This window comes from Musa acuminata, chromosome BXJ1-8 (genome assembly GCF_036884655.1).
Source record: "Musa acuminata AAA Group cultivar baxijiao chromosome BXJ1-8, Cavendish_Baxijiao_AAA, whole genome shotgun sequence".
NCBI lineage: Eukaryota > Viridiplantae > Streptophyta > Magnoliopsida > Zingiberales > Musaceae > Musa > Musa acuminata.
Window position 1 is genome coordinate 31,908,725 of NC_088334.1, and position 15,455 is coordinate 31,924,179.

The window sequence follows — 15,455 nt, forward strand, 5'->3', positions numbered from 1 at the left end:
CTCAAATTATCTTAAATTAGTCTAATTTAGATTTGATTAATTTTAATTAGGTTAAATAGATTTGAACTAGTCTGGTTTAGAATTACTCTAAACCGACATGAATCGGTCAAACTTGTTTGATTCAATCAATCAACGAGCTCAAAGCGAGAGAAAATTAAAGTATATTATATTATGCCGACCTATACTAAATTGACCCACTTGAGTCTTTGATGGGTCGCGTGCCTTGCACATGACCATCCCAAATAATAGGTTGAGTTAAGGTACAATGAGCTTGATAGAGCAATGATAATATATCTAATGTCAATCGCATAGTTGGGCTAAGCTTTATCATTGAACTAGACCACACTTGGCTCGCAGGTTGAGTCGTGTCTCGCTATTACGACCCCAGTCCAGAAAGCTCTCTCCGAGCCCCACGAGACTAACTGCATAGCGGTCACGGCAAATTCTGAGCCCCAAAACCAATGCCTCGGAGGTCTACGGGAGAGGTTTTCGTCGCTCGGGGCACAAAAAGGCGTGCAACATGAGGTCTTCCCAGGGGGTGACCCTGTTAGGATCGAGAGCACTAAGAGGGGGGGGTGAATTAGTGCAGCGAAAATCTTTCAGCGATTAAAAACGAAAGCTGCGTTCGTTTGATAAAAACTATTTTGATGCAAAAGCCGATTCTAAGATTACTTATGATTGAGTATAGTTTACGTCTAAACACAGTTTGCGTCTAAGCGCAGTTTACGCAGTTTGCGTCTAAATGCAGTTTACGTCTAAACGCAGTTTGCGTCTAAATGCAGATTGCGTCTAAGCGTAGTTTGCATCTAAGGACAGTTTGCGTCTTAGGCTCAGATTGTGTCTAAGCGCAGTTTGCGTCTAAGCGCAGTTTGCGTCTAAGCGCAAATTACGTCGAAGCTCAGATTGGGTCTAAGCGCAGTTTGCGTCTAAGCGCAGTTTGCGTCTTAAGCGCAGATTGCGTCTAAGCGCAGTTTGCGTCTAAACACAGTTTTACGTCAAAACGTAGATTCGGAAAGATCTGAACTTAGACACTCGTTCTTAAAAGCGCAGAAGTCAGTTTGCAGTTATAAATGGAATCAAAACGTAGACGTAAACTACAGAGGAACTCGTTCGTAAAAGCGCAGAAATCAGTTTGCAGTTATAAACAGAATCAAGATGTAAACGTAAACTGCAAAGAAACTCGTTCGTAAAATCGCAGAAGACAGTTTGCAGTTATAAATAGAATCAAAACGTAAGTGTAAATCGTAATGTAGAGATCGTACGAAAACACCGATTTACGTTTGAATGCAGATTCGGAAAGAACAGAACTTAGAAACTTCTTCGTAAAAGCGCAGAGAGCAGTAGCTATGTAGGAGGTTTGCAGTAATGATAAAGTGCTCAAAATGAAAGCAAACCAGAGATTTAGAGTGGTTCGGTCAGTCTTGACCTACTCCACTTTTGGCTTCCTCCACCGACGAGGTCACCGACGTCAACTAGAGGCCTTCCTTCAATAGGCGAAGGCCAACTGCCCTTTTACAGTTTCACTCTTTTTGACGGGCTCAGGAGACAACCCTTACAAAACCTTTCTCTCCTCTCTTTACAACTCAAGATTTGAAGAACAGAAAGAGGAGAACTTTTGGACTTAACACAAATTTGAGCTCTTAGAATCACAGAAAGATCAGGAATTCGGTGTAGTTCTGTATCTTTTCAGTGCTGAATGGGTGGGGTATTTATAGGCCCCAACCCAGTTCAAATTTAGAGCTCAAAACGATCAAATCCCGGAATTCCGGGATCAGGCGGTTGCACCTCCTGACTGGAGAGGTTGCACCGCCTGGCAGAGCTCGAAGACTAAGCCTCTGGGCGGTGCTACCTCTGTCAGGGGCGGTTGCACCTCTCTGCCAGAGCTTGAAGACCGAGCTCAGGCGGTTGCACCGCCTGACTGGGGAGGTTGCACCGCCTGGCAGAGCTCGAAACTTGAGCTCTGGCGGTGCTACCTCCTGACAGAGGAGGTTGCACCGCCTAGTCTCGCTCGGAGACTGAGCCCTGGGCGGTTGCACCGCCCAGTCTCGCTGGGAGACATAGCCTGGGCGGTGCTACCTCCCTGCCTGGGCGGTTGCACCTCCCACAGCAACCTGGGTCCGAATGGGTTGAACCATTCGACCCAACTTGAGTTCTTCAGGGGCCCAATTGCCCCAAGATTAAGCTAATGGGATCACCTCCCATTTCTAACTTAATAAAAGTGCTAACTACGATTATTTCCTAAGACATATTCTGCAGCTTGCTTCGGTGCGTCACTCGCTTCTTCCGGCGAGTTTCCGGCGAACTTCCGTCGATCATCCGATGAACCCTCGGTGATGCTCCTGCGGACTTCCGGCAAACTCCTTGACTGCGACGATCCACTTGGCAAGTTCCGACGAGCTCCTTTGGCAAGCTTCTGGACTTCTCGGATTTGTTCCCGCAGAACCTCCGACGACTGTCCGAACTTCCGTCGAGCTCTCGAACTCCCAACGTGATCATTGTCATGACTCCGGCGCAACTCCTGCTGCATGTCTTACTTTCATCGTAGTTAATCCTGTACATGTAAAACAAAACTTCGATCGAGACAATTAATCCTAAGCAATTAACCAAGTTGTCCGGCATGTCATTGGTCCCTCGACGCGTCGTCCGATTCTTCGGCGCATCGTCCTTTCCTACAGCCTATTGCCCAATCGGCCTGTTGACTCCGCAACTCCGATATCCTTGGCACAATACCCGCTCTTTTTGGCCCGATGCCCGAGTCCACGGCCCGAAGCCTTCTGTCGATACGTCGACCGATCCACCGGCCCGACGTCCAATCTTCTGACATGTTCCTCCGGCATAACATGATTTTTCTGCCTTAATTGTCTCATCCTGATCGAGGCATCCTGCGTCACTCAAAATGCAAATTAAATCATAAACATATATCAAGTAGTTTTATCATCAAAATACGAGATTCAACAATCTCCCCCTTTTTGATGATGACAACCACTTGATGACGGAGTTAACCTTAACTCCCGAAGTTTAAACAAACTCCCCCTATTAATATGCCATATTGATAGAAACTCTTAGATTCAAAAATCTAAGCAACATGTCATCATAAACGGAGTTAACCTTAACTCCCAGAGTTTAAACAAACTCCCCCTATCAATATGCCATATTGATAGAAACTCTTGGATTCAAAAATCCAAGCAACATGTCATCATAAACTTATGCATAACATGTCATGTCATCAACATACTTCTCCCCCTTTGTCATCAACAAAAAGGAGAAGGTACCACAATCAAGTGTTTGTGATATTGGTTTAACTCATTGCATGAAAAACATAATATCTATTGTTATCATCATGCAAGTTTACTATCATCAAATGGTAAGATATCAACATGTAAAATTGCGATTCAAGTTCTTGATATCTTAACATGATATGACATTCATAGCACCTATTCATATGAATGCTGCTTTTGATATCTCATCATAATATGACATTCATGACATCTATTCATATTCTTCAAATATGGCACTCATAGTATCAATTTATATATTTCTCCCCCTTTGTCATCAACAACAAGGAGAACGATATAAGCAAATTTTAAATATAAGTGCGATGCCATAAGTTGGTTCATGTCATTTTCCAACAGTGAGTGATAGGATACCAATTATGCAAACATCTCGAGGAAAACATGACATGGAGATAGCTTTTATTGCTTCTTCCTTTTTATTTGTTATCTTTTTACATGAAGGAGGAAAGCCATATGTGAAGTTCAAATCGATAAGATATTAAAGCACACTTCATTTTTGCAAGGATTAAGATATGTAAGTGAGTCAAATCCTTGTATATAAAAATATCTTCCTTTTATAAGAGGGAATCATCAAATATGTTTCTCGAAAAATATTTTTCACATGATAAGTGCATTTGCTAGATGATTCCATATGTCAAAAATCAATGATGTGAATTAAACTTGATATGACATATTCTTGTTAAGTTTGGAAGAGGATAATGTATCAAGAAAATCCAATTGTTAGGATCAAGAAAATCCAAAAATGAAATTTGACACTTTCATACATTCGGACAGGGTTTTACTAGAGATATTCAATTACAATCATGAAGGTAAAACATGCTTATTATCATGGAAATTATTGTATTCAAGCACATAATTTCCAACATGTAATCATGGCAAGTAATTGTGTAAGATCATTATGGCAATCAAGTGATTTGATCATTCAATCAAAAAAGTCCGAAAAATAATTTGAACACGTTTAATCATTCGGACATATTTTTGCCATAGTTTTTCAAATATAATCATGAAGATAAGGCATGCTCATCATCATGGTAGTATGATAGCAAGTTTACCATATACAAGCTAGCAAAAAATTTCTACATTTTAAGGCCCGCAAGCTAGCAATTTTGAGATGTTCAAGAAAGCAACTCTTGCTTCTTGAAATATAAGTTTTGCTAGATGTGCAAGTTAACTTTTTGCTTCTTGAGATAGGCAAGATAGCATTCCTTGGTGATGTTCAATATAGCTAAGTTCTACATCATGCAAGCTAGTAAATTTTATAACATTTTAGAACATGCATAATCACCAAAGCATCATAAATTTTAATGATGTGCAAAATTACAAATTTTGCATGATTGCATTTGTGTGTCTTGAGATTTGCAAGATAGCACTTCTTGGTGATGTTCAAGATAGCAATTTCTTCTCTTTTGAGAAGTGCAATTTTTGCTTTCTTCTTGAATTGTGCAAGCTAGCTATTTCCCCTTTTGTCATTGTCAAAAAGAAGGGAAAAACCCTTTACATCAATTTTTAAATCATGACAAAGGTTAGTATCAATCTCATTTGTGCATCATTATATTTTCAAATTAAAACATGCACATTTTCAAAACATATAAACTCATTATTATATGCATGATTCCAACTCATCATTCATATTATTTCAATCATTGTTTCACTCATCACTATAGCTTATCATGCATAATATGTAAAACCATCTAACATGATATAAACATTTATTTATTTAATTTTTTAAGCATTCATGATACATCATACATTATCATAATAAAAAGCATATACATCATTCCAAATCATAAATATTTCAAATCATCATGGTATTAATTTGTCACATTGCATCCTATCATGCATGATCGAAACTTCTCATTTGCATACATCAATATAAATTCATGAATATCTCATGCATTCATATTATCACTTGAGGAATATTGAAAAGAAATAATTGGGTGATGAGATAAATATTTCATGAGTATAAAGAATTGCATAAAAATCATATCATGAATACAAGGAATACAAGTCACAATCATTCAAGAGAAAAATCATCATTCATTTTTAATTCATTCAATTTGATAAATCAAGATCATGATTTTGATAAAACTCATTTCAAATTTAAATCATCAAAATCATTTTTATGGCTCACAAAATTTATAACATAAATAGATTCATGATTTCATTGATAATATATTTTCCCCCTTTTTAAGTGTTTCATTTTAAGTGGTCGATTTCATGTTAGCATGCCTTTTCATTTATGAAAACATGCATCAATTTTTTAAAGCCACTGTTATTATCATGAAAATCGATAATCATCATACATAAAAAATATATACTCATTAATCATAACTTCAAATTAAGCATGATTTCATATACTCAAAATCGAGAAATAACAATGGAAATCAACATGATACACATTATTATTTCTCAACCACATATAGCATGATTTCATAAGGTATTTTTAATCACAATCATTTTGTTTATCATAAACATGCAATTTTCATGATTATTTTCAAAATTACTAGAATGATAAGCATGATTCCTAATTGTTTGTATTTTCATTATAAAATTATTAAACATGTAATTTTCAAGAAAATGAAATAAAAAAGAAAAATGCTTTAAGCATCATGTAATTTCAAAGTAAATTAAAGGCATTTTGATTACCTCAGCGTCGAAAGGCGTAAAGGCGTAGTTTACCACCTCGCCTTTGTTGATTTTCTCCTCGTCTTCGGAGGAGCTCGATTCATCCCAATTTTTATTCTTCTTCTTGCGTTCAAAGCAAGTAGTTCCGTTCTTTTTACTTTTTAATTTTTGTTTCATTTGTAGTTTAAGTTCACCATAACTTGAGCTTATGCTCGAGTGGTCTTCAAATGTTCTATGTCCCAAATCCTTCCTGTTCTTTGGAAGGTGGTTCTCAAGTTCTTCACGTGCATTGCACGTCATTTCATATGTGATCAATGAACCAATTAGTTCTTCAAGTGGAAATTGGTTCAAGTTTTTCGATTCTTGAATAGCAGTTACTTTTGAATCCTAAGTTTTAGAAAGTGAGCGCAAAACTTTGTTAACGAGTTCAAAATCCGAAAAGCTTTTACCAAGTGATTTTAAACCAATGACGACATCCGTAAAACGGGTGTACATGTCAACAACGGTTTCGCTTGGTTTCATATGAAAAAGCTCGAAATCATGCAGTAAAATATTAACTTTCGAGTCTTTGACTCTACTAGTTCCCTCGTGCGTGATTTCAAGAGTGCGCCAAATATCGAAAGCCGTTTCGCATAAAGAAACCCGATTGAACTCATTTTTGTCCAAAGCGCAAAATAAGGCATTCATAGCCTTTGCATTTAAGGAAAAATACTTCTTCTCTAAATCCGACCATTCGTTCATCGGTTTAGAGGGAAGTTGAAAACCATTTTCAATGATATTCCATAAATCCAGATTTAGAGAAATCAAGAAAACTCTCATTCGAGTTTTCCAATAAGTGTAGTCCAATCCGTTAAAGAACGGTGGACGAAAGACCGAAAAGCCCTCTTGAAGAGCCATTTCTCTCGGGTGTAAATCCGAAATGAGAAATACCCCGCTCTGATACCAATTGTTAGGATCGAGAGCACTAAGAGGGGGGGGTGAATTAGTGCAGCGGAAATCTTTCAGCGATTAAAAACGAAAGCTGCGTTCATTTGATAAAAACTATTTTGATGCAAAAGCCGATTCTAAGATTACTTATGATTGAGTACAGTTTATGTCTAAACACAGTTTGCGTCTAAGCGCAGTTTACGCAGTTTGCGTCTAAATGCAGTTTGCGTCTAAACGCAGTTTGCGTCTAAATGCAGATTGCGTCTAAGCGCAGTTTGCATCTAAGTGCAGTTTGCGTCTTAGGCTCAGATTGTGTATAAGCACAGTTTGCATCGAAGCGCAGTCTGCGTCTAAGCGCAGATTACGTCGAAGCTCAGATTGCGTCTAAGCGCAGTTTGCGTCTAAGCGCAGTTTGCGTCTTAAGCGCAGATTGCGTCTAAGCGCAGTTTGCGTCTAAACACAGTTTTACGTCAAAACGTAGATTCGGAAAGATCTGAACTTAGACACTCGTTCGTAAAAGCACAGAAGTCAGTTTGCAGTTATAAATGGAATCAAAACGTAGACGTAAACTACAGAGGAACTCGTTCGTAAAAGCGCAGAAATCAGTTTGCAGTTATAAACATAATCAAGACATAAACGTAAACTGCAAAGAAACTCGTTCGTAAAATCGCAGAAGACAGTTTGCAGTTATAAATAGAATCAAAACGTAAGTGTAAATCGTAATGTAGAGATCGTACGAAAACACCGATTTACGTCTGAATGCAGATTCGGAAAGAACAGAACTTAGAAACTTCTTCGTAAAAGCGCAGAGAGCAGTAGCTATGTAGGAGGTTTGCAGTAATGATAAAGTGCTCAAAATGAAAGCAAACCAGAGATTTAGAGTGGTTCGGTCAGTCTTGACCTACTCCACTTTTGGCTTCCTCCACCGACGAGGTCACCGACGTCAACTAGAGGCCTTCCTTCAATAGGCGAAGGCCAACTACCCTTTTACAGTTTCACTCCTTTCGACGAGCTCATGAGACAACCCTTACAGAACCTTTCTCTCCTCTCTTTACAACTCAAGACTTGAAGAACAGAAAGAGGAGAACTTTTGGACTTAACACAAATTTGAGCTCTTAGAATCACAGAAAAGATCAAGAATTCGGTGTAGTTCTGTATCTTTTCAGTGTTGAATGGGTGGGGTAATTATAGGCCCCAACCCAGTTCAAATTTGGAGCTCAAAACGATCAAATCCCGGAATTCCGGGATCAGGCGGTTGCACCTCCTGACTGGAGAGGTTGCACCGCCTGGCAGAGCTCGAAGACTGAGCCTCTGGGCGATGCTACCTCTGTCAGGGGCGGTTGCACCTCTCTGCCAGAGCTCGAAGACCGAGCTCAGGCGGTTGCACCGCCTGACTGGGGAGGTTGCACCACCTGGCAGAGCTCGAAACTTGAGCTCTAGCGGTGCTACCTCCTGACAGAGGAGGTTGCACCGCCCAGTCTCGCTCGGAGACTGAGCCCTGGGCGGTTGCACCTCTTGGCTGGGGTGGTTGCACCGCCCAGTCTCGCTGGGAGACATAGCCTGGGCGGTGCTACCTCCCTACCTGGGCGGTTGCACCTCCCACAACAACCTGGGTCCGAATGGGTTGACCCATTCGACCCAACTTGAGTTCTTCAGGGGCCCAATTGCCCCAAGATTAAGCTAATGGGATCACCTCCCATTTCTAACTTAATCAAAGTGCTAACTACGATTATTTCCTAAGACATATTTTGCAGCTTGCTTCGGTGCGTCACTCGCTTCTTCCGGCGAGTTTCCAGCGAACTTCCGTCGATCATCCGATGAACCCTCGGTGATGCTCCTGCGGACTTCCGGCAAACTCCTGGACTGCGATGATCCTCTTGGCAAGTTCCGACGAGCTCCTTTGGCAAGCTTCTGGACTTCTCGGATTTGTTCCCGCAGAACCTCTGACGACTGTCCGAACTTCCGTCGAGCTCTCGAACTCCCAACGTGATCATTGTCATGACTCCGGCGCAACTCCTGCTGCATGTCTTACTTTCATCATAGTTAATCCTGCACATGTAAAACAAAACTTCGATCGAGATAATTAATCCTAAGCAATTAACCAAGTTGTCCGGCATGTCATTGGTCCCTCGACGCTTCGTCCGATTCTTCGGCGCATCGTCCTTTCCTACAGCCTATTGCCCAATCGGCATGTTGACTCCGCAACTCCGATATCCTTGGCACAATACCCGCTCTTCTTGGCCCGATGCCCGAGTTCACGGCCCGAAGCCTTCTGTCGATACGTCGACCGATCCACCGGCCCGACGTCCAATCTTCTGACATGTTCCTCCGGCACAACATGATTTTCCTGCCTTAATTGTCTCATCCTGATCGAGGCATCCTGCGTCACTCAAAATGCAAATTAAATCATAAACATATATCAAGTAGTTTCATCATCAAAATACGAGATTCAATAGACCCAACCTAGTACTACTCTCGCCCAAGCACACTTAACATCAGAGTTATGATGGGATCCGGTGCTTTAGTGCTGGTATGATCGCACTCGTTCTGTGTTCGTCGTCCCTCGCCTTTGTGCATGTCACGGACGGCGTATCGATGATCGAAGCCCCTTGTGTGCCCCGAAACCACTCGAACGATCTCAGAATCGCTATTGTGGAAAGCTCTCTCCGAGCCCCACAAGACTGACAGTGTAGCGGTCACGACAAATTCCGAGGCCCAAAACCATCGCCTAGGAGGTCTACGGGAGAGGTTTTCATCACTCGAGGCGTAAAAAGGAATGCAACACGAGGACTTCCCAAGGGGTCACCCATCCTAGTACGGGAGAGGTTTTCGTCGCTCGGGGCACAAAAAGGCATGCAACATGAGGTCTTCCCAGGGGGTGACCCAACCTAGTACTACTCTCGCCCAAGCACACTTAACATCGGAGTTATGATGGGATCCGGTGCTTTAGTGCTGGTATGATCGCACTCGTTCTGTGTGCGTCGTCCCTCACCTTTGTGCATGTCACGGACGGCGTATCGATGATCGGAGCCCCTTGAGCGCCCCGAAACCACTCGAACGATCTCAGAATCGCTATTGCGGAAAGCTCTCTCCGAGCCCCATAAGACTGACAGTGTAGCGGTCACGACAAATTCCGAGGCCCAAAACCATCGCCTAGGAGGTCTACGGGAGAGGTTTTCGTCGCTCGAGGCGTAAAAAGGAGTGCAACACGAGGATTTCCCAAGGGGTCACCCATCCTATTACTACTCTCACCCAAGCACGCTTAACTTCGGAGTTCTAATGGGATCCGATGCTTTAGTGCTGGTATGATCATACCCATTTTGTATGCGTCGTCCCTCGCCTTTGTGCATGTCGCGGACGGCGTATCGATGACCGGAGCCCCTTGCGTGCCCCGAAACCTCTCGAACGATCTCGGAATCGCTTTTGTTGGATCTATCCGATGCCCACGAGGCCGACTGCGTACTGGACACGGCAAGCGCGCACCGAAACCATCGGGACTTTCTCGAACAAACTCAGAATCGCTATTGCGATCCTAGTCCGGAATGCTCTCTACAAGCCCCACGAGACTAACTGCATTGCGGTCATGGCAAATTCCGAGGCCCAAAACCATCGCCTCGGAGGTCGACGGGAGAGGTTTTTGTCGCTCGGGGAGCAAAAAGGAGTGCCTTAACATTGAAGTTCTGATGGGATTTGGTACTTTAGTGCTGGTATGATCGCACTCGTTTTGTGTGCATTGTCCCTCGCCTTTGTGCACATCGCGGACAGCGTATTGACGACCGGAGCCCCTTGCGCACCCCGAAACCTCTCGAACGATCTCGGAATCGCTATCGTTGGATCTCTCCGATACCCATGAGGCCGACTGTGTACTGGACATAGCAAGTGCACATCGAAAGCATCAGGACTACGACCCTAGTTTAGAAAGCTCTGTCCGAGCCCCAGAACCATCGCCTCGGAGGTCTACGGGAGAGGTTTTCGTCGCTCGAGGCGCAAAAAAGAGTGTAACCTGAGGACTTCCCACGAGGTCACCCATCCTAGTACTACTCTCACCCAAGCACACTTAACTTTAGAGTTCTAATAAGATTTGATGCTTTAGTGATGGTATAATCGCACTCAATTTATATGTATCGTCCCTCACCTTTATGCATGTCGCGGATGGCGAATCGACGACCAGAGCCCCTTACGTGCCCCAAAACCTCTCAAACGATCTCAGAATCGCTATTGTCAGATCTCTCCGATGCCCACGAGGCCGACTACATATCGGACACGGCAAGCGTGCGCTGAAACCATCGGGACTTTCTCGAATGAACTCGTAATTGCTATAGCGGTCATGGCAAATTCCGAGACCCAAAACCATCGCCTCGGAGGTCGACGGGAGAGGTTTTCGTAGCTCGGGGCACAAAAAGGAGTGCAACACAAGGTCACCCATCCTAGTACTACTCTCACCCAAGCACGCTTAACATTGGGGTTCTAATGGGATCCGGTGCTTTAATGCTTGTATGCTCGCACTCATTCTGTGTGCGTCGTCCCTCGCCTTTGTGCATGTCACGGATGGCGTATTGAATATCGGAGCCCCTTGCGCACCCTAAAACCACTCGAGCGATCTCGGAATCGCTATTGTCAGATCTCTTCGTTGCCCACTAGGCCGACTGCGTACCGGACACGGCAAGCGCGCGCCGAAACAATCGGGACTTTCTCGAATGAACTCGGAATCGCTATTGTGACCCCAGTCCGGAAAGCTCTCTTCGAGCCCCATGAGACTGAATGCGTAGCGGTCATGGCAAATTCCGAGGCCCAAAACCATCGCCTCGGAGGTCGACGGGAGAGGTTTTCATTGCTCGGGGAGCAAAAAGGAGTGCAACACGAGGTCTTCCTAGGGGGTCACCCATCCTAGTACTACTCTCACCCAAGCACCCTTAACATTGGGGTTTTAATGGGATCCAGTGCTTTAGTGCTTGTATGCTCGCACTCATTCTATGTGCGTCGTCCCTCGCCTTTGTGCATGTCACAGATGGCGTATCGAATGCCAGAGCCCCTTGCGCACCCTAAAACCACTCCAGGGAATCGATATTGTCAGATCTCTCTATTGCCCACTAGGCCAACTGCATACTGGACACGACAAGCGCGCGCCGAAACAATCGGGACTTTCTCAGATGAACTCGGAATCGCTATTGCAACCCCAGTCCGGAAAGCTCTCACCGAGCCCTACGAGACTAAATGCGTAACGGTCATGGCAAATTCTGAGGCCCAAAACCATCGCCTCGGAGGTCTACGGGAGAGGTTTTCGTCACATGGGGTGCAAAAAGGAGTGCAACAAGAGGACTTCCCATGAGGTCACCCATCCTAGTACTACTCTTGCCCAAGCATGCTTAACATCAAAGTTTTGATGGGATCCAGTGCTTTAGTGCTGGTATGATCGCACTCATTTTGTGTGCGTCGTCCCTAGCCTCTGTGCACATCGCAGACGGCGTATTGATGGCCCACAAGGACTTCCCAGTGGGTAACCCATCCTAGTACTACTATCGCCCAAGCACGCTTAACATCAGAGTTCTGATGGGATTCGGTGCTTTAGTATTGGTATGATCACACTCATTCTGTGTACGTCGTCCCTTGCTTTTGTGCACGTCACGGATGGCGTATTGATGATCGGAGCCCCTTGCGTGCCCCGAAACCACTCGAATGATTTCAGAATCGCTATTGTCAGATCTCTCCGATGACCACGAGGCCGACTGCGTACCGGATAGGGCAAGCGTGAGCCGAAACCATCAGGACTTTCTCGAACGAACTCGTAATCGCTATTGCGATCCCAGTCCGGAAAGCTCTCTCCGAGCCCCATGAGACTCACTACGTAGCGGTCACAGCAAATTCCGAGGCCAAAACCATCGCCTCGAAGGTTGATGGGAGAGGTTTTCGTCGCTCGAGGCACAAAAAGAAGTGCAACAACGAGGTCTTCCCAGGGGGTCACTGTCACGCCCCTCAAAAATTATCCATGATATTAAAACAATTTTCATCACAGACCAATCCAGGATCCAAACTAACGTTTGAGGACACTGAAAACATTCTATCAAAATTCACATCTATAAAACCTGTGCATTTTAAAAATCATATATCACATCACTCGATAATTCACATTTATGGCAACCCAAGCCAACTTGACAAACATGAACAACATTTATAAATCCACAAGCTAAATAAATTATACAATCAGAACTCCAACTATTCACCACAAGTTCATATCGTCATAAATTAGACTTAACATTCCGAAATTCCATATAAGAGAGATCTCCTAACACTTTGACACAATATATCCATTTCGGTTCATCGATAACATTTCATTATATACAAAACATACTTATACAACAATATCATAATAACCAACCAGACTTGCCCATAATTCTGAATAGCTATCTACTACCTCAGCCCAAATCAAACATCTCGAAGAGTGACAAGCTGACCTGAAAGATTTATATAACAATGGAGTGAGCCAAAAACGGCTCAGCAAGTGACAAAGCATATTCAGAACAAAAGAACGATTTCAAACAAGTAAGGTATCATAATGCAAGGCAGAATACAAGGATTCTCAAGGATACCATCTCATTAGATACAAAATCATATGTATCATGTCATTCAAACATATTTGATTCATAACAAATGGAGCACAGAGTAATTGGAGCATATCAATGGCAGATAGGACATTTCAGAACATATCAGTTCATAGCAAATGGAGCACAAAGTAATTGGAGCATATCAATGGCAGATAGGACATTTCAGAACATATCAGTTCATAGCAAATGGAGCACAGAGTAATTGGAGCATATCAATGGCGTATGAAATGTTCCGGAGCATATCAACGACATATGGAACATTTCGAAACATATCAACAGTGGATGAAACATTTCAGAGCATATCAATAACAAATACCGTACAGAAGCTCAAACGTCGTCTTTGACGTTGCAAACATATCAATCTTATCCAAAGCATGTACAGAAACACATAACCAAAGCTCTGGATATCATATCAAACATACAGAAGGTGTAGTGGGATCTCAGTCAGAATGTGATTCATCCATTTCTGAATGACCACCTGACAAAAGTCTCCCACGTCTGGGAGCTCCATCCACCCACGTCCAGGTGAAGTCAAAGGGGGCCGGCAGAGCATCGCAGGCTCTAAGCACATACCCACATAGCGGGCAACAAGCGCATATCCCTCATAGCGGGACCCCACATAGCGGGCAACAAGCGCATACCCTTTACCATTTCTGGCAAAGGTCCAGACAATCCCACACACCAGAGTACAAAAGGGCAGTTTCAACAATAAGTAGCATATATCGGAAGCACACGCGGAACAACAAAGCATACATGTGCCTTTACGAGTCAATCCGAAGTAAGCAATAATCTTTCACAAGTATATTCAGATTTGAAAGGAATTTAAAAGCAAGGGCACATATGGAATCCAAGCAATCATATATAACTCAATTCAATAAGAAGATTTGATGAATTCAATGTCCAAAGGAATGAAACTGGAATAGGCACATATCAAAAGCAAATGCGGAACAATAGGATATACATGTGCCTATATGAGTCAATACGATATAGCATAAACGTTACACAACAGTTTTCAAGAATGCAATAATTTTAAGGACAAGAGCATACAAGAATTCAAAGCAGTAATATAAAGCTCAATTGAATGAGAAAGCTAAAGGATATCAATTTCCAAAGGAATGAAACCAGAATATGAGAAATCGACCAAAGCTCGATTTCTGGCAGAATACAGAAGGCACATTGAACAAATGATTCAAACTATCAATCGTGCTCTAATTTACTCAGAAATAATCATTGGATAATACTTTCAGATAAGACATGCTTCATATGAATTGAAATGTCCAACAGAGAGAGTTACAAATAATTTGGTAAGCAAGTGTCGTAGAACAAAATCTCTGTTGGCAGAATTCATAATGTCAGATTCAACAGATAACTGGGCAAGTGTTTGGATTCCAAATCTTTCAATCCATATATCAAAGAAAGGTCTACGAGTCTAGTTTCCAATGAAATCAGTTTTGAACAAATCAGAGTTTCCAACAAAGACTTATAGGCAGCTCGGTATCAAAAGGTCAGAATATCAGAAGTTGCACAGATTCGAATCGTTACGTCTAAACAGGAGATATATCAAATGCAAGGCTAGAACAATTCAAAGTTCCTCATATTCAAAGCAAATGTAGAGATAAAAATGGCAGTGAGGAACGATCAGGATACTTGCAATAGGAAAGATTAGAGCAATTATAGGAGGAACGATCAGGGAACTTGCAATAAGAAATATCAGAGCAATTATAGGAGAAACGATCAGGGAACTTGCAATAAGACATATCAGAGCAATTATAGGAGAAACGATCAGGGAACTTGCAATAAGACATATCAGAGCAATTATAGGGGAAACGATCAGGGAACTTGCAATAAGACATATCAGAGCAATTATAGGAGAAACGATCAGGGAACTTGCCTTTCAAGGATTTCGATCCGAAGATCCAAAGAAGGTGCTAGCCCAAATCCTTCTACTTTTCCTCCATGTCCTCTCTCTGTTTCGTTTTGTGCTCCCGTTTTCTTCCTTTCTTCGCAA

At 42.7% G+C, this 15,455-nt stretch overlaps 3 non-coding genes and 3 pseudogenes across 3 annotated transcripts; all 6 read right to left on the minus strand.

Annotated features, from left to right (window-relative positions):
* Window positions 1-9,695: 9,695 nt before the first annotated feature.
* LOC135591038 (5S ribosomal RNA) lies at window positions 9,696-9,814 on the minus strand. Its single transcript, XR_010478414.1, has one exon. It is a non-coding gene; the product is annotated as a 5S ribosomal RNA (ribosomal RNA).
* Window positions 9,815-10,043: 229 nt separating this feature from the next.
* On the minus strand, window positions 10,044-10,162 carry LOC135590882 (5S ribosomal RNA). The gene has a single exon (XR_010478285.1). It is a non-coding gene; the product is annotated as a 5S ribosomal RNA (ribosomal RNA).
* A 676-nt stretch (window positions 10,163-10,838) lies between these two features.
* Window positions 10,839-10,957, minus strand: LOC135591756 (5S ribosomal RNA; annotated as a pseudogene).
* Window positions 10,958-11,694: 737 nt separating this feature from the next.
* LOC135591620 (5S ribosomal RNA) lies at window positions 11,695-11,813 on the minus strand (annotated as a pseudogene).
* A 334-nt stretch (window positions 11,814-12,147) lies between these two features.
* On the minus strand, window positions 12,148-12,266 carry LOC135591546 (5S ribosomal RNA). The gene has a single exon (XR_010478559.1). It is a non-coding gene; the product is annotated as a 5S ribosomal RNA (ribosomal RNA).
* A 49-nt stretch (window positions 12,267-12,315) lies between these two features.
* Window positions 12,316-12,433, minus strand: LOC135591788 (5S ribosomal RNA; annotated as a pseudogene).
* Window positions 12,434-15,455: the final 3,022 nt, after the last annotated feature.